Genomic DNA, 19,672 nt, shown 5'->3' with positions numbered 1-19,672 from the left:
AATTCAGTCTCATTGGGAAAGAGCAGCTGGCCTTCACATTACTAAGGTGTGGACTGGATATAAGAAAACAGAGATTAGGTAATTCATTGCTACACACTTTTTTCTCCCCCTCCACCCAGAGTTATTATAATCATGTAATGGTGTGCCTGGATATATAGAGATTCAATCAACAGGTATCACAGAGGCAGATTTTTATCCTCCCCCATGTTAGAATTACCTCTGTGTGTTCCTTTCAGATGGAAGGATGGAAAGGGTAATAAAATATCTTTTCTAATGTCACACAATTCTAGCGACTCCTACCCAGAAAAAGCCTATTCCCCCCCAGTCATACTTCTGTATAAAAGCAAGCTCTTTGATGAGCAGACTTCAACAAAAGCCACATCAGTACAGAGAAACAAAGTATATGGATACAGTTCAGGCAGAAGTCTCAGAGGCTAGTCATTACCCCATTTGCCCATGTTTTTTTAAAGGCAAATGATACAGATTAGAAACTTTAATACTTAGACTCCAAGCTACTACCCATCAATATAACCACTATTAAAACCCATGCTTTTATGCATCCAGAACAATTATTTTTGTGTAAAAACAAAAGCCACCAGATGTCCAAAGGATGGAAATCAGTAAAGTCCTACTGATGCCAGCAACAGTTACAACAATTTATACAACCCAGGAATCCAACTCAGAGAAGCTTTCTGCATTTGGCATTCTCAGAGCACACACTATTCTCTCCCTTTTCCTCCTCGGATTCCCATCAAACGCAGCCCCGCAACAGAAGTGTTCTTTTCGTAACTTGGCTTCGAGTCATGGCTGCAGCTCTCAATAGTATATAACATGTCAAGATAAAATATGTTTGGGGACATACAATCTCTACTGAGCATTTTATTGACTTAACTCTACCATTCCTGAAAGGCAGCCAAAATTCCTTAAGGTTTTCAAAGGACTTTGTTTTCTAAATATTATCCACGGACAGATAGAAGAACACAAAAATTTGCAGTTGTTTGTGTAGTTTGACTTATGTGCCATGCATTGCCCATCGTGATATATTAATTTTCTTTTGCAAGCAAAAATAAACAAATCTCAGCTACATGTTGCTTGGGCTTAGGGGCCATATATGATGCAGAGTGCCCTGGGAACCATTCAAAGCAGGAATTTTGCCTACATAATGTCTGTAGGTCACTCAAAAACTGCATTTTCCTTCTTTAAAAAAAAAAAAAAAAAAGGCAATACAAAACAAAACACCACAGAGTTTGGGCCTCCACTGTAGCTTTTCTATCCAGACACTGCTAGAGAGGCAGAGGGATTAAAAGCAGTCCACAGAGTTGCTATTAACTCCACAAAAGACTCAGAGCAGCATTGCACAGGAGGAAAATGCCTCTTAGAGAGCACGTGTTACGTCAATACAAGAATGAGGCAGTGTCTCAAGAAAGGTCCCGTGCTGCTCTCCCTCTGCTGCCTTCCCAAAGAGTAGCCAAAAGAAGGACAAGCCACGTCTCAACCCTTGCACACCCCACTTACACACCCCTGAAGCAGAGACAGAGGAGTCAACATGGCCCCAACACAAGCTAGGGCACCACGTAGGGCAGTTATTGCTTGCGCTACTACCACAAAAGCCTTCTCGGGGAACAGAAGTACCACAGGGGTAGGAGATGAACTGGCTGCAACTCCTTGCACACATCCTCAGTACAGACCGCACACCGGGAAAGATGCTTGCTTCTCCTGGTGCAATGCTGAGGGATAATTACACATCTATCCGCAGGAGTACAAATGCTAAGGTTATGGCTGCTTCTTGCCATGGTCTGAAATGCATAGGAAGTCTCTCTTAGCCTATTCTTCCTGTAGAAGTTACACCTCAGCTGGGCTGACTTGTAATACCAAAATCCTTGACTGTTCTAAATCTGGCGTTGCTTTTCTAAGAAAAGGAAAGTACTTTAATTGATCGATGGGCTAAAAATACTTGTTAGTTTATCAGGAGTCTTGTTCTGTAACCTACACTGGCTACTCAAAGCAGTAATGTCTAAAACGTTGTTAGTCCTCCCTGACTTCTAAAAGAAGATGGTGCTCTAAGTTAGGACTGAAATTGTAAACCTAATAATTTACTCCAATTGTTTGGATTAGTCACCCCAAATCAGTTGGCCCCCATCAGCTCAGCAACGCACAAAGAGGGATTTAAAAGTATGATGAAAAGGAAGAATTGGAAACCTGCAGGATCAAAGAGCAGGAACAAAAAAGCTTAGCAGTTGATGATAGCTTTCTCTGGCCACTGGTTCTTGTGCCCATTGCTTTAGTCAACAATACCACAATGCACTTATCACTTCCAGGGCACATTTCATTAAAGGACCTCTAACCACTTTGTAGACACTAATTACTGCTCAATTCACCACACTCCTGTGAGAAACAGGATCTCTACCTGCTGAAATTTCCAAAGATCAGGGAACAAGGATACTTTTGCTTATTGTTGTAGCAGATAAGTAAGGCCCTACCCTCTATAGGAAATGACACTGACATTTGTTGGGGTGAAGCTACAGAATAATGGACAGCTACACCCATGTAAGCCATGCTTTGTGCCAGTGGTCCAACCAGACAAAGATCTCCCACAGCCTATCATGAACTTATTGTTGTCTCCATATGAATTACTGACCCACACTGAATTCATCTGCTGCAGTCAGCCCGTTACCCCTGTACTACTATGGAAATCCAAAATATGCCTTTCAAAGATAAGTAAACACGACAAGGCCAAAAAGTCTGCTAAAATCATACAGCAAAACTAAAGAAGCACCAGAAATGGAGTGCAGAGTCCTACCCACTGCTCCTGCACTAGCAACACTGCTGCATTAAAGTAGGTCAGTGAAGGCTTTTGGATGCCTTAGGTGTTCCTGAAGATTTTATCAAGTGTTCAATTTTGAAGCAGCCCACTTAGCTACAATTTTACCAGAGATTTTGAAATTAAAAAAAAAATAATAAAAAAAAAGCTTCCCTCACCAAGATGCTTTAAACAGAAGAAAACAGTGGGAAGAAATGTCAAAGGCCAGAACCACAACTCACTTTAATTCACTTTAATGTACACTCAGAAGAATGCAAGGCAATATTTTCTCCTCCGTTCTGTCTGCATAGCACAGCTCAAGCCATCACCTCTGTCTTCTGACACTAGTCAGCTATAAGAAACAGGTATCTTAACATTAAACCTGGCCAGCTGTAATACATTTGCTAAAGTAATTACATTTATTTTTACAGATTACATGTGCTTAGGTTTCACTTACTGATGTACTAGAGAATCAGAGGTTTCAATTTTGCAGATAAAGTTCAGCACTGTTATAATCAAAGACAGCATCTAGTGCTTAAAGCTGCTAACCATACGCACTTTAAAAAAATAATACTGTAGTCACCATGTGCTACGGGATCCATAATTCTGACCTGCTAACTTAAAGTTCCTTATTTTTTTTCTCTCTTTCCTCACCACATTAACAAGGCTATGATAATTAGATAGCAATTACCTAAGTGTATAAATCTGTACGATCCTTTAAAGGAAGCTTTTTTCAATACATAATTTTATGTGGAAGCAGCAACATTATTCTGAGTCAACACCTGAGGTTCCTAACAAAATCTGGTACTTTTGGTAATACAGCAGTTGCTGAACTGCTTGATGGCTAAAAAGCATTTAAAGTGAAATTTCAGGTCCTCTTCCCCTCAGTCACCAGAGGTGAGCACAACTACAAACCAGGCACCCTAAGCAACTGGGCACATGCAAATGGGTAAAAATCAAAGCCAGGCACATGTTTCTTTGGTCAGTCTGCATCAGATGTCAGTAGAAGAAATACTGAAATAGAATTAAACTGACATTGATGAAAATGTCCACAAGAGCCAGCAAACAACTGTTCCTCTGTGAGAGCGAGTAACTTACAATCAAAACTCTGACACTTGAAAGTTCCTGAAAACATCATATCGGGGCAACTCAGATTTTATTGTGCATGTGTCACGGGACACCCCAATATTGGAATGGTTTCTTCCAAAGGCTGTTGGAAATACCATGCTTCTGAGTATAAATAGGACAGGAGCTACCACTTCTGATGTGCAATACCTCCAAGAAGGCATTTAACTGACTGTATGCATTGCCCCTGAACAATTTGCTGGGAATTTTCAGAACTGCCTTTATTTTTTATTTTTTCCTATTAAACTCTTACTTTAATACTCTACTAAACACAAGGGCTTGTTTTAATCTTGATGAATAGGGGAAACAATTGCTTATTTTGCGTCACTTCCAAAGATGTATTCTGTAGTATCAGAGATACTGGAGGGAAATAAGCTTCAGCCATGATAAACCTTGCCTGAGATTGCTAGGGTTTCAAATGCAATCAGCAGTAAAACGCTACAGTACAATTGCCCAATAACACCTATTTAAATAAATTGTCCAGAAGCTTTATACTGCTGTGATATTATTAAACCAGAAGTAATATTTGACCACTAAAGCTGACATGAAACAAAACACATACAAAATAAAGCAATCCGGTAACACAGCAAGCAATTTGGTGTAACAGTTGGACTCGGTGTTGTACAAACTGATCTGCTTGAGACCTGATGCTCTTAGTGCCGCTGTACACCCCAAAGTTTTGTCTTGACACCCTTGCCTTCTCCTTACAATTTGTTGAGAGTGCAGCTGGTTCCCTTTCTAGAGATCACTAAATCAAAAAAGTGAATGTTGGGCAGGGATTTAATTTCAGTCTTTAGATTTAATATAACAGTCTAATTCAAGACTGAATCCTTCAGAGTTGCAAAATAGCATCTTATTTCTATTTATAGTCTCTCCCATCCCTGCCCCCTGAAAAAAATAAACAATCCAACAAAGCCCTTCCTGATACCACCTAAGGAGCTTAATTCGGCTTGGCAAAACTTTATATTTGCATTGGGAATTTGCACTTAACTTTGGACATCCCAGACAGATTTTTGCATGATGTGTATTGTAGGTCATGTTAAAAGAGCATGCAATGGATTGGAACAAGATTCAGCTGATGCTATCCACATAAACATTGTAAACCACTAATTGCATTTCTTTTTAATGAAGAAAAATGTATAAACAATTTCCATTCGCAAAAATCAGTGATTTCAGCTGGGTGGAATTCTGCAACTGCCTCTTCATCAAGCAGCCAAGCTGGGTAGCCGCTACCTTCTTTATGAATACTGAATAGGGGCATTATATCCTTACAGAAAATGCATATGGGTAAGGAGGACAGGTCTTCTTTTATGCACACAACAAGAATGCCAACAGAAGTGGAGTGTGTTTGTTTTCTACCACTCATGTAAATGTCAAGAAGTAATTTATATCAATGATATAAATGAGACATTTCGTCTCTCATCAAAACAGCCCTTCAGTTGAGGCCAGTTGCACCTGTATAAATGCAGTCACATGTTGCACATAAAGCTTTTCTTTCTGATATTTCAGAGATATGTTTATACTCCCAGTGGAGCAAGCAGCACCAATGCTGTATGAGGAACACAGCTGCTTCCATGTACCCTACTGTCCTTCTCTGCTGCAGACATGTTTCAACATGGAATCATAATTGTTCGTTCCTGACACCCACTTCAGCTAAAGCGACACTTTTAGATATGGCACAAATGGATGTAACACCATCTGTCAGAGCTTCTGCTCTCTCCCCTCCCACAGTTATTTCTTTGCTGAAGTCCCGTTTTAAGACTTTACACCACCTTTGCTTTCTGAAACCAGCACAACAGATACACACAGTCCATTCAGACTATTGCCCATTTTCTAAGAATACCTCCATGATATTATGTTAAAAAAATGGTAAAAGTAGTCCAATACAAAAAGTGTAGTAGTAATAGAACTCCACAGATGTTGACCATCTTAGTATCCCTGGCAGCAGCAAATACCACGTGGTTCAACATCTCTTGCCATGCATTTTTACTGATCAAAAACAAAACTGATCAAGGGTGGCCAGACTACTTTGGGCGGAATACCATAACACTGCATACTAACCTTGTATTTAAGTAGCAAAGAGGGAATTCAGCTTCTAATAAAAGGCGTCACCTCATAACATCCAAGTCACTAGACCACATCTAGCTAGGTCTTTTGCCAATAAAAACCTTCACACAGGAGAATGTTCGGTAGATAAACCTGTATTCAATACCTTGAGCTTTATTATTTTTTCTTTCTTTCACTTTAATGTCTCTAAAGTTTGTCTAAGGTGTTCTTAAATTCTAATCATGCTTCACAGAAAAATTTGCCTATTTACTTATCTCTTCCTTTTCAGTCATATGCCAGTCCCATTAAATAGTCCCAGGAGCTAAGAGAAAAAAAAAAAGTAGGTAAATAGTAGGCTTATGAGTATGCCTTCAGATGAGAGTATAGTTTAGACCTGTGCATCTTGATGTAGGTGTCAGAAGTCCTGGTCTGTGCCTCTGACCATTGATGTTCCACATAACCTGGGCCATTTTTACTTGAAGGTACCTACAGTGTGCACAGTATTATTCTGTGTATACAGGTCAGGCTGGACTTGGCAAGCTCTGTTCAGCTAAAGACAGTATTGAAATAGCAATAGAATATGGCGTTTAGCATATGCTCTGATAGAATATGGTCTGATTTTTGAGTGATCCTGTGCAGACCCAGGAGCTAGACTCTATGATTCTTGTGGATCCCTTCAAATTCAGGATATTCTGTGATTCTGTTTGTTTTGGGTTTTTCAAGGACAGAAACATACAAAGCAAGCAGAAGAAAACCTGTGTGTGCTATTACCAGACAAATTTATCTTAACAGCATCTAATTTGCTCAGGAGAAAGGTCCAGAGAGGACTAAAAAGCTCATCAGAAATCTTCTAAGTAACTGGGCCTCTACTTTACACTTACCATGATGAATCTGGCAGAGCCTTGCAGCTAGAAGTCACTTCTGTCCCATGGCACAACGGTATCATACAGGAAATAAACTGGCACCCTGAGACCAATTCCGTGGGGGCACACTTCTGCATCACCACTGGGAATAATTAGCCTGTGTATAAACCACAGGGATGCTAGCTTCTGCTGTGCTTTTTTGTGGACAATATAATTAGCTTTGGCTCAGACAGTGAACAGCAAGAACCCTGTAACAGACTGAGAAAAAACTTGTAACCACTCTCCATAAGAGTTCCCTTTTAAACAAGCGGATGGATAGGACCATTTAAAACATTGCACGTACTTTACTGCTTTCTCCCTCTCAGTTTTGGCCAATAGATCAAGCTTAGTTATCATTATTCTGCTTTCCTTCGAGATCTTCAGTAAAATAAAAATGAATTAACACTATATAACTCCATAGTCTTAAAGTGTTTTCCCCCCGTCAGCAGGAGTGCCCCAAGTCAAACTGCAAACCACATTACAATGAATATTTCTATCGCACACCTGTAAACTTCACCATTTCAAAGGCTGAGCAAAGCAAAAAGCATCCGAAACCAGTGTTTATACTGCTGGGAAATCCTAGTAAAATCCAGGGAGCTGTGTTAAAGTCAAACCCTAAAACACATTTCAAAGCTTGCACCAAAGAGGCTGCAGACCTTGGTTCCACACAAGCCTGTAGCTCAGGTGCTGCTGTGCTGGAGAGAAAGGAGCAGGACCACCAAGACACAAGCAGCAAGAAGCCATGAACACACAGCCTCTTTCCCCGGCCTTTCTCTATTCTTAATCAATGCCTGTCACTTCTCCATCTCAGTTTCCTCATACACGGTGTAAATGCAAAGCTCATCTCACAGTTGCAGACTGCTGCTGCAGCTTGTAAAGTAACAACTCTGGTGGACTTTAGGAAGTTTTGAAGCTCTTCTCCCTTTTTGAGCCCAGAGCTGCACTTCCAACAGAGCACAACAGCCTTGCTAGAGTTTTGCAAGATTCAGCTAAGCTGAAGGCAGAGCAAGGAAGACGTATTATTGTGCAACTCAGAAGAGAGGTTTGACTAAAATACATGGTTCTTATTTCCCTGCTTGCTTTGATAGTTTCAAGGCAGAATAGCTGCACATGTGGTGCTTTTGTCTGAGCTTGCTTCACAATAGTCAACACAGCTTCTCTTTTAATTTGATATGGTTGAAATTAAGAAGCAAAAATACTGAAGCTGCAGAACAGTCTTACTCTGCCATATTTCCCACCCATCTCATCGAGGAAACACCAGAAATACACTCAGAAGGAAACTCGGCCCAGCACTCAGAAAAATTAGATACTTCTCTGGCTCTCCCTGGCAAGCGATCCATTAGTTTCGTTTTGGATTTACACAGGTGCTATTCAAAGCAGAATTTGGCCCTTTTCTCACAGGTGGCCTGATGCATTTACTGAGATGTCCAGATATGCCCATATATTTTATATGTACGTAAAGTACATTCCCCAAACTAAAACCCTCTCCCAGAGAGTCTCCCTAGGTGTCTGACTGATTTGGGCCTCATTTACTCCCTTGCAAATGAAAAACTGTTCCATTGAAGTCAGTGAGGTAACACTTGTATTAAACTAGCGTGAGATCATGTCAGAGCCATGGTCCATAATAAAACCAGCTGCCGTTAACTCTTCTACAAGTTTCCATTCATTAGACATTTTTTTGCTTGAATTCACATAAGCAATATCCATAGGCCAAGAAACACATTTTAGAATGATAGCTATTTCCCCCTGCTAAAAACTAGAAAGTGCAGCAAAATATCCCAATCCTCACTGAAAAACTACAGCTTATTGTATTTTGTTAATAAACAGAGGTGTTTATGGACAAAACACGTGTGAATATGCTTTAGGGAGTCATCCTGCACTGCCTAGAGGAAAGGGACAAGATGACCTAATATGTCTTTCCCAGGTTTTCAGGCTATGCCTATAGCCTCTGGTATTTAATTCTAAAATGGGGAAAAAACCTCGAACGTAAAGATTTAAATTCAACCTCAGCGACCTTTAAGCACTGAACCAAAATCAATGAAACCATTTCTATGCCTGCTAATGCCAACAGTCTTTCCATCAGTGCCTTTCCATTGCTTTGAAGGGTCACAGGAGAGACAGAAATAAAGTGTTCAGATTATAATGTTTTTTCCAGTTCATCAAGCCAGTCTCCAGACTTTCAGGACTGTATAGCTGTATTTTGTCATATAAGTCAGATTCACTGTCTGCCACCACTTCAATCTGTTTGTTATAACTAAACATATTTCTTACACAGATAGTAAACTCCTTTCATTTCTTACTAAGATAAACTGATCTTTATCAGATATCTGATACAGAAGATAAAAGTACCATTATTCCCTCCCCCCTCGTTAATATTAGGTTTTCTGTATACTGAATCTAAGGAGGACTCTTCTAAGAGGAAAAAGGAAATCAAAGCATCTTACATTTGGGCTCAGGAAGACTGAGGATACTAAAACTAGAAGAAACAAAAAGTTTCTTCAACCATGCAAGAATACTTATTGCTCTCAATTTGCTTATTATTCAGGAGCTTTTTCCAAAGGTTCCAGACAGCATTTAAGGAGAAGATACAAAGCTTCTACATTTTTCTCCATCCAGGATTTAAACAGTGAGGAGGCTAAATATCTAGCTATTTTGGTCTCCAAATTGGCTCTTCCTGATCCTTTCAATAGCCAGAAAACAGAAGCAGACACGTGCATCACTGTCACTTTAGTGGGCTGTCAGAACCTGAAAGCACTTGTCTTGGCCACATTACGGTTCCTCCATGGGCATCAGTCTTAGCCCAGCTTCATGACAGTGGTCAGATGATGTCACCTCAGAAGTACTGCCATCCAGAGAGGAAAAGTAACACCATTTCAAAGTGGGCCTAATTTACACCCTACTGCTTTTTGATGCAAAAGATCTTGTGCCTTCAGGTGAAGCTGAAGGTGCTGGTTTCACCATTAAAGTAATAAATGAAAGCAAACCAAGCCAAAAAGAATAATAAAAAAAAAAAACTCTTCTCAGTAAATGAAGGTATCAGCAACTGTCATAAGGGACCACCAAAAAGAAAGGTCAATTCTCCTTAACACTAGGAAACAGAAGCAGTGATGTGTCAAAAAGCCACTGGCAATGAGAAGCCAAACCACTGGAAAGCTGCCAGTCAATACCTAACCTAAACTGCAGGGGTAAACCCAGTATCACCCAATAGCTGGTCACTTGCAAGAAGGTCTGCTTTATTGACACTGACAAAAATCCATATTACCAGTTACTCCTGTTGGAAATTGCAGAGGTCCAAATGTGTGTCAAAACAAGAAGCTGAACCACACGCCTGTCACAGGGCTGTTGTCCATCCTGGGAGGCACGATAACTTTTTGGAGGAGCGGAAGACTGGATTCAAATCCAGCCACCTGTCCGGGGATCAACTAGAATCATTCGAGGAGCCAATTATGATTTTAACCACATCAGCTTAAGTGGCCTCAAAACAAGTAACTGGATGATGTGCAATGATGCATGGGGTCTGGGAGATCAGACTAATCAATCAGCCCTTCTGGGCTTACATCAAAATGACAGCAGCTTAAAGGACCCCATCTATAACCTCTAAACCTACCAATATGACATAATATTTCTAAGGCACGTGACAAATAAAAGCCTCAGGAAAATGTCCAGCAAGGAGGGAACCCTACATAGCTCCATTGCTGCAGTCACTTAACTGTTTTTCTCCTTAGGAAATAAAATGCAAATAGACTGATGATTTTCTCCCTGTGATTTTGATGGCAGAGAAAGTACCGAACCCCAAAGAAATAAACTGAAAAGCAAGAATGTAAACACAACTGTGTTGTAATGACTTCACATCTTAATGTCATCTGCACAGGGTTTCACTGCAGGAACCGATGCGGTGGAAGGAAAATCCCTGACGGGTGTGCACAGCCTTGCTCCCCTGTGCTCTTTCCCATCCAAAGCACGCTGGTCCTGCCCTCCCCCAAAACTCATCCCTATTCATGCACACACGTTTCCTATTTGCTTCACTCCCATGGTCCCATTACTGTTTCGGAAATACCAGCATTTAATCATTGCTTTTCTTAAAGTTAGTGTTTTATACCTGGGGTGAGAATAAAATTTTGTCTGCTAACCCCAGGCTGCAGTCATATAAACCAACAACAGATACGCTGAAGACAGAGGAGCTACATTTATTTATACTGGTAGAGGAAATGTCTTTTTCTTGTTTGGGTTGTTTAGGGGGAAGGAGAGGAAATAGGCTGGTGTGTCTGGTTTTATGGAGTGAGGGTTAAGTAGCAAAACAAATTGACTGCCATTTACATAGATCTAAATAAAGGAACAAAAAAATAGTCACAGAGCATTTTAATAACCCACAGTGGAGAAAACTGAAAACAAACTGCAAGCAAAAGTTGCTGCTTTTCCCTTTTATTGTCCCAAACCCATGCTATTTGCTTGCATACTGTGTCCAGTGAATAAGCCATTTACTATTGTGGCTGAAGTGAATGAAGCTCTGGCCTTCCCCATTTACAGCAAGGCCTTTTAATCACCAGGGAGCAAACGAGAAGTGGAATTTTACTGGCTTGCTGGTTTTGCAGTGCCCTCTCTTGTATGAAATATCAATTCCCAATGAATGCTTGTTACTGCAATCCTGACCTAATTTCCTGCTGCTAGCGGCCTTCAGGGGATGCATAGAAAGCAAAACAAAAAGGGCTGGTTTCTGATACCAAGCAGCCCTCTGAATTCTGAGAAACTCTAGGAAATCAAACAGATTTACACTGCAATAACTGAGATCAGTCCCGGTACATATATATATATATATATATATATATATATATATGTTTAAAACTAACTGTATGGTTTACCTCACCATACAGCTGCCGACAGCACTGTCAGATTCAGGCCAACCAATGCCCAGGTTAAAACTTCTCCCTCATTTTCACCGGCACAGTGACAGCAGACCTCAGACAATTCAATTCGTGTGGTAAGTTAGTGACGGTAGCGGGAGGGAAATCTTCAGCAGGCCTGCTTTTGTCAGTGTAATATACATTAGCCGCAGAAATGCTTAGCTCTGTCATCTGGATTGCCTAAACACTCTTATTCGTATTTACAGCAATTAAAATGCTGCACTTCAGTCTTTATAATCCAGTTTTGTTTGAAGTGGCAAAGTAACAGCTGCAGCTTATCAGACATCCGAATGATGAAGCCCCCTGTTTCCATAGCAGGGTGTGGCTGTGCATATAGGGCCGTGCTGTTCCCAAAGCCCTGCCAAGCAGCAAACCCTCTCCTGCCCTCAGGCCGCAGAGGTGCAGCGCACCACAGCCCTCCGTGCAGGATGCTGACCTCTGCCAGAGGCATCCTACAGCACCCGCAACAGAGGGGATCAGCTCTGCAGGTAAACAGGAGCTGACCAAACTTCCCCACGTCTCCGAGCTAACCCAGCTTGCTTCCATTTCCACAGCTTGCATCCAAGCCCGAGGAAATTCTTTCCCAAACCTATGAGTCTTTAACTAGACAGGAATGAAGCCAAATTCTCCCCCTGGCTTTTGAAACTGCTGAGAGAAAGCAGGTTATCACCAGGTCATTACTTTAGCACAAAAAGAAGACGCAGACAGAAAATCCTTAGCTTTTACTCCATCTGCAGCTGATCCCACAAGACCAAGCAAAATTGTTCTTGACACAAGTGCTTGTATTAGATGGTGATGACCCAGGCTATCAGACAAGCACTGCTAGGTCTTCTGGAACAGTGAGGAATTAAACGAGGTCCTGCCTGAGCTTCTGGGATCAGAGAGAGGTTTTACCAGGGTGAACACTGTGGCTCAGGAAGAAAACGGGGACAGGAGGAGGACCATTTCACCAGTAGAGAGCTCACTGTCAAAGAAAAGAATGAAGTGGGAAAAGGCTAGTAACATGCCCTGTGGCAGTCACAGACAGACAAGGGAACATCAAAGCCCTGCAAATAAGAAACAAACAAGGGCCTGATCACAGGCTCCTCCACATGGGCAAAGCTCCCTTTGAAGCTGACTTGCGCCAGTCCCGGGGTTTGGCCCCTGCAGCAGCACCGCAGCCAGTGGCCGCCTGGCCCCACAGCGGGAGGTGAAGCGAGCTTCCGACACACCATGCACCTTGCAATGCCAGTTCTCCCTCATCCCGAGTTACTCAGCTTCTGGAAGTGCACCCAGAGATTGCTGTGCCCCTTGGGTCTCCGCACACTTGGAGGAAGAAGTGTGGAGGGTGCCCACACGGCGTCCTGCTGTGGCTATCAATAGCTGCCTTTTTCTTATCAGCTGGCCTACAGAGTTACTCTTCTGAATACACCCAAAACCAGAGCATTTACAGCAAAACTTTATCTCCACTAATCTATTTATAACCCTTCTATGAGCTAAATTCCAAAGATTTTTTTTCCCATTTAAGGACATAAACCAGAAAATGTGCAAACGGGTGGGTTCCACTTTGCTTCACACCCTCCACAGCAAGTCCCAAGGGAAATGCTCGTTATTTGTATTCTGTACACAAGAGGGTGTGGAAAACATGTAATGATGTTTCCATTGCCTGAAATCTTTCCCTAATATTTTCCCCACTGCAGCCTGGCCTGGCCCCAGGAGTTACAACTTGAAATGTTCCCATCAGCAAGAAACCAGACAAGCAGATAAGCTTTGCCAGCTTGGTCAGTAGTTTCTCTTCCACTCTTGTGACACTGTGGCAGGGCTGGAGGTAAAAGCTGTCATCCTGCAGTTTTGGTACCCACACAACAGCTTCACAGGATGCTCCCTTAGGTGCAGCAAGTGCAGTTAAATCTGCGAGCACCCGAGAAATCCCATCCAGGCGTTTCAGCTCAGTCACCGTGCTGAGCCTGCCCTGTTTTCCACCTCATTCGCTGCGCTTCTGGGTTTTTACGTCCACAATCTAGAAAAACAGTTAAATTCTAGTGGAATATATAACTGTGCAAACAAACCAAAAGTTGTACATTCTTGCCAGAAAATAAATCAAAAATAAGGTTTCTCAATCAATCAAAACAGAAATCAATCAAAAATAAGGCCAGTGCTTAAACTTGGCATTTCAAGATTACAAACTCTTTAGGAGCACTAATGAATTAAGCCTCAGTAGCCACATGGGCTAAATACAAAATGGCATGGATTATTCTGCACTTGAAGACAAAGAAACAGACACAGCCATTAAATGACTCACCAGGTATTTATGACCACAGGAAAAAAAAAATCAAAGGAGAAATGACTGCAGCAGTTTAAGATCTGGCCTTCTTTTTCCTTTCTCTCTTCCCCCCACTTCCTCAGTTATTTGCTACTACGAGTCAGCAGAACAGACCCTGTGAGCACTTTACCCTGGCTTCAACACAAACCCCATAACCACTCCTATAGGCAGGATTTTCTGATCAGGAGGTGCCAACTGGTGATGCCTGGGTAGAGGGGATGTCGAAGAGCCTGCACTGCTATTGCTGGTATCTGCTTGGCAGCCAAGCTGCCAGCCCCACACCATTTATCAGCACTAAGCACAGTTCCAAAGGGGGAAAAAAAACACATAAGCAGCAGTTTCCTAATTGGATGTAAACCATACAGCTAACATACCAGGGCTAGCAGCTAATTGACAGTGTTACATGCCCTAATGTGTCTAGTTAATCTAATCCATTTCAAGAAAAGTAGGAGCAAGCTCCCCTGGGGGTGGGAGGGATCCCAAATTATAATGTACAGAGTGTCCTTCCCCACAGGGCTAGCTAAACTGTGCAAGAGCTTTAGGAAAAGCAAAGAGAAATTCTTACATAGTTCAACTGTCCTATGACCTCAGTGTTTCATCCCAAAAGGTTAAACCTAATCTGATCTTCAAATGCCTTTGAGTCAAATTTCAGGTCCAGCAAAATCCTTGACGAACCATTTGGAGGCATGCAACAGCTACAGCTTCCCAGAAGGCACCAGCGCCAGAGGAGAAAGCACTGGCATGCAGGTGACTTGTTCCCAGTACAGCTGTGCCCGAAATCCATTCTCACCAGGTCCTGAGGCTTTAGGCCATGCAGGAACTATGAACTGAAGCAACAAGCTGGCCTTTGCACCTGAGTATTTCTGAAGGTGCACGCTCGAGTAAGGAAGCAGTTTTCCTGTTACAAGCTGCCAAGGGGTAGTTACTAACAGGAGACAATTTTTAAAGAATGAAAACCTGCTTTGAAGATAGACTCCCACTCTTCACAGTCACAGGCCTGTCTGCCTCAGGCTTTGTACACCTGGAGCCCAGTCCTGCAAACACCCCATAACGCTCCCCTCAAAGGCAATGAAAGGTTCGCAGGATTGCACTTCACGTTCTGCTGGTTACCTTTTTTGGCGCTTTCTTGGACACCCAGGAGAGTCCAGGCAAGCCCTGCAGATGGACAGCTAATGCTGCTGTCTGGCCCTCTCTTTCTTATGCATATATGGTTTCCTGTCCCTCTTGGTTCACATGCAGTGATCAATGTACCAAGCTGTCCCCTTAGCGGATAGGAGTTACCAAGTCCACTGATCTCTGATAGAAATTAGAACTCGAGCGCCCAATGGAACAGTTTCACGTAAGCAGCTACCGAGAAATCAGAGTATTTTAGACAGCTCCAGGGCATTCAAATCCTATTTGTCCTGCAGGAAGGAAGGAAGGGAGCAGAGGCTCGCTTCTGTGCAATGGAACAGATCCCCTTGGGAAGCAAAAGCCCTCCAGGGCATGTGGCATTTCAAGCCTCCATGAGCGCAAGGAGGAGTTTTTGGTTTTGTTTATTATTATTACTTTGGTTTTTTACCTGTGACAACACAGATTAACACTCACCCCAGTTGGACACAAAAAGCTGAACCAGTGTCAGCATTACCAGAAGAATATGAGTTGTATTGCTCCCTCCCACCCGTGCAAGCAACCCAAAGTCAGGAAAACCAGTCACATCAGACAATAGATGTTCATCATTTGTGGTGGGAGTTATTTTGCCCAGAGTTTGATTTTGGTTTTTGTTCAAACACATCAAACCCAGGACCCTCCACCCTGCTCCTGTATTGCAGTTCCTGGCTTTGCAGGGATCAGCCCCATAGGCTGTGCCACTCTGGTTGCACACATGGAAGGGCGAACCCCAGAGGACTTCCAGCCAGGCTCTTCATAGACCCTCACAGCATATCTCTTCATATGACAGAAGCAACCTCCCGGAAGGCAGCCAGCAAAAAGAGCTTTGCCATACCTTTCTAGTCTCACCACCTGGAACTGGCAGCGCAGATCCCTAACCCTGTATCGGTATGGATGGATGATGACCAGTGTGCCTCCCTGCCATGCATGGCCCTGCAAATGAGACTTCAAGGAATAAGACATCTTCCCATCTTAATACACTTTAATTTTCCCTCTACTGGTAGCCAGAGGAAATCAGAGGCCCTCTGTCCTTTCAAATTACTTATTTTCCAGTGACACTATTGCGCTGTCTATCAGTGCTGCACAAGAAACAAAAGCAGAAGGGAAGTTACGCCCTTCTCAGGCTGCTCTGTGTCAGAATACTGCTGTGGGCATCTGAAGTAGCAATTGCAGAAAATCCCTTGTTCTCCTAATACACACTTACATTGCTCATTGTCATAGTGTATTCAGACTACACAAGGCTCTCCTCGCATCAGCTCCTGCATCCATTAGTGATAGTATTGATTTCACCAAGACTAATCCTGTGAATGAAGGCCGTGGATTTGATTCCCTTGCCATTGCATGCTGCAACAAAGAGGAGTTTTCAGGAAATACAAATTATTGCGATTTTTTTCTCCTGTTCATGATTTAGATAATATGTTAACGTGCAGTTGTTGGTTGTGGGGTTTTTTGTTTGTTTTTTTATCAGCAAGGATACCAGCCTATAAGAAAGCCTCCCAAAAAAGGCAGACCTGTTACCTTCTTTGAGTATCTTGAAACATTTCACCTTAAAGGCAACTTAATTAAGCAAATGGACTACTTACTTCCTTGAAACATCACCCCCTTTGTAATTTAGGTCAAAACAGCCCATCTGTTTTGTTGTATGTAGTTTTAGGATCCCATCCCATCTCTCAACGGCAGGAGGAAAAAGTATGAAATTTGTCTGCAGATGTGTACCCTTGGATAGCAACCTAGTGCTACGTTTAAAGAGACCGAGAAAGAATGCATGCAGGGTCTCAGGGTTCTTTGATGGCAAATCATACAAGCACAATCACTCACAGTATGGTATCTAAAATAGACAAATTATAATAAATACACAGTTTTCACAACAGAAATACTGCCTCCTTATTTTCTTTGAGCTGCTGCCAAGGAGAGAATGGGTTGTTTTCACAAATTGTTCTGCTATATGCCTATTAGCAAGAAAAGAGCTTTCAGCTAGGCAAAATTGCATAAATACTGCACACTGAAAATAAATATTCCACAAGAAGTCTTTTAAAAGAGTTATCTTGCCCATTTTTCCAAACAACACATAATATGACATATGAGAATAATCGATTCTAGCACTGCAGGTCTGGTCAGAGGTTGTTTGTTCAGCCAACGTGTGTCTCTCCCAAGTCTCCCTCTGCAGCTAACTTCATCCCTCCTTTCATTTTCCCAGCTCTTTCCCCAAGAAATTCCCCGCTACACAGAATATCGTGCTAGCAGCAGCCAGCCTTGCACAACACTTTCAAGCTGTCCGAGCATGTCAAAGGAGCTGGAAACGAGAGCCTGCGCGCCAGCCCTCTGGAGCAGCGCTCTGACTGACACGAGCACAGAGCGATACTTTTAAGAGCTCCGGTCCCACCCAAGCACATTTTTTCTCCCCCTTTTAACAGGAAAGACAACTTCACAAGAAACTTTCTGGCAATACGCGGCTGTGCATGTTGAAGGCTGAAAACAAAAACGGATGCTGTCTATTGTCAACAAAATTTCTATGAAAGGCTGCCATGGCAGACATCTGCAGCAGCAAGCATCAGATCAGTTACATTAACCAGAGCTTTGCTGTATCTGTATCAGTTACACCACGAGACTGCCTTTGCAGCCGTGCTGCCCCCAAAGCCCAGGTATTAAGTTGCAAAATAAAAAGCAACTCAGCTATTACCACGCCAAAGACCTTTTTATTGCAATGCTTTTATATATTTATATGTATATATATATACAAAGAAAAGTTAAAGGAAGGGCAGACAGGTTATTGCCCCATGCGCAGTGGGACCAGCACACGGAGCCGGCACCAACCTGCCCCGCAGCCAGAGCCTTGCCCCCACAGCTCCACGTACGGGTGGGTCCACCGGGGTGGGCGAGCTCGTAGCCCTCTGCCCACCCTGGCCCTCCAAGGACAGCAGGAAAGGGGGGGCAACGGGGAGAGGAAAAAGAGCATCCGACACCGTCGGACCATTTCCACGACTCGTTATATTTCGCATGCTGCTTAATCTCTAGACACGATGCAAATGCAGTCAGACCGGCTCGCTCCCAAACAAACACGTATCGTAAGCCCTTACCTCTGAGGTGCAAAGTTTTCAGCTAGTAGGAAGGAAATGAATAACTGGCTGCTTGAGCAGGAGCGCAGCAAGAAAGGCACACCAGCAGCCTCACACACAGCCCTATTCAATAAAACTGCAGCCTTTCCTTGGCCCCTCCCAAAAGTCAATGCTAAGTGAATACATATCCCTTATGTTTACAATTGGCAGGCAGCGGTATGCATTGTCCTCAATTTATTCTAATAGGCAGCCAATGACTACGCACAAGCCAAGGTGGGTTCAGCCTGCCTGCAGAGATGCCTGTCATTCCCTAGGCATGCTCAGGAAGCCACTCATCAGAAAACCAAGACCTAAAAAGCTCCGAAAATTCTTGCAAGCTGCCAAAACTGTCTTGCTACATGCCCTTTTTTGGTTATCCTTAGCAGGGCCTCTGAAAGTAAATCCTCTGTCAGGAACAATCATAAGAAATGTTAATCTTGGAGAAAGAGGCTGTCTTGTTGAACACAAACAGAGCTTAAAAAAGGAAATACACTGAATGTAAAGGGACACGGTAAACATATTTACTTTTTGCACCAGAAGAAAAAAAATCAAATAAATAATTTCACTACAGCCAAACTTCATTGTATTTTTATAACGAGCACCACATGTAAAAGGGAACACAGAAATGCTCCACTGTGCAAGCTTGATTCTGCAGAAAGAGCGACACCAGTGGGAAAGGCACACGAAAGATGAGTTGGCAGGCTCCGCAGCCTGTTTCCATTTCAAATAGCACAACAGAAGTCACATATAGAATATCCATGTTCTGAAAAGTAACTTTAAAAGGGATTCAAAACTTTGACAGCGCCCCTTAGCAAGTCCGGGCAGTCAGATGAAGAGGTTTCTTTTCTAGGCGTACAGTTATATTTATCTATACATTAAAACAGGTTCATTTACTGCAAGAATACAGCCATACCTCTACATATTCTGCCAATTCTTTTCACTGTCTTTCACTAGTATGGATAGAGTAAGCTTAGATTCTTTTTTATCTTTTCTTTTCTTTAGGGATCACACAGTATTGATAACTTTCCAAATTATGCAGACAGCTTGAAATGAAAGAACAGACATAGTCTGATACTGGAAACAAATGAGCTACATAAATTAAGAGAGTGCAAAAAGAAATACGAAAATTATTGCAGCGCACAGACCCTAACACATGTACCAGCCACTAAGTAAAGCTGAAAGAGAACTGCTGACTGCTCCAGAGGACAGGATCAGGATTATAGATCAGGGATATTCTGCAGATTCATATTTGACAATAATATACACAAAACCAGTTGGGGGAAAATATGTATAAGATGACTTTGCAGCTGAGTGGTCTAAACTATTTTAATGCCTTTCTGGGTCTTTTTTTC

The 19,672-nt window shown here is 42.4% G+C and overlaps 1 protein-coding gene across 29 annotated transcripts in view; it reads right to left on the bottom strand.

The window, feature by feature from the left end:
- Positions 1-18,737, bottom strand: part of CALD1 (caldesmon 1) — a 194,219-nt gene extending 175,482 nt beyond the window's left edge. For 7 of the 29 annotated variants that reach the window (XM_040563554.1, XM_040563229.1, XM_040563388.1 and 4 more), the window contains exon 1: positions 18,303-18,635. The gene's annotated coding sequence lies outside the window, so the exon portion shown is untranslated. Of the gene's footprint in view, positions 1-16,060; positions 16,195-16,429; positions 16,570-18,302 lie in introns of those variants that run through there. The other 22 variants (XM_040563369.1, XM_040563235.1, XM_040563397.1 and 19 more) reach the window with 9 other exon arrangements.
- Between the last annotated feature and the right edge of the window lie 935 nt (positions 18,738-19,672).

This window comes from Cygnus olor, chromosome 1 (assembly GCF_009769625.2).
Source record: "Cygnus olor isolate bCygOlo1 chromosome 1, bCygOlo1.pri.v2, whole genome shotgun sequence".
Taxonomy (NCBI): Eukaryota; Metazoa; Chordata; class Aves; order Anseriformes; family Anatidae; genus Cygnus; species Cygnus olor.
The sequence above is the reverse complement of the archived record's forward strand: the minus strand, read 5'-3'. Positions and strand labels throughout refer to the sequence as shown.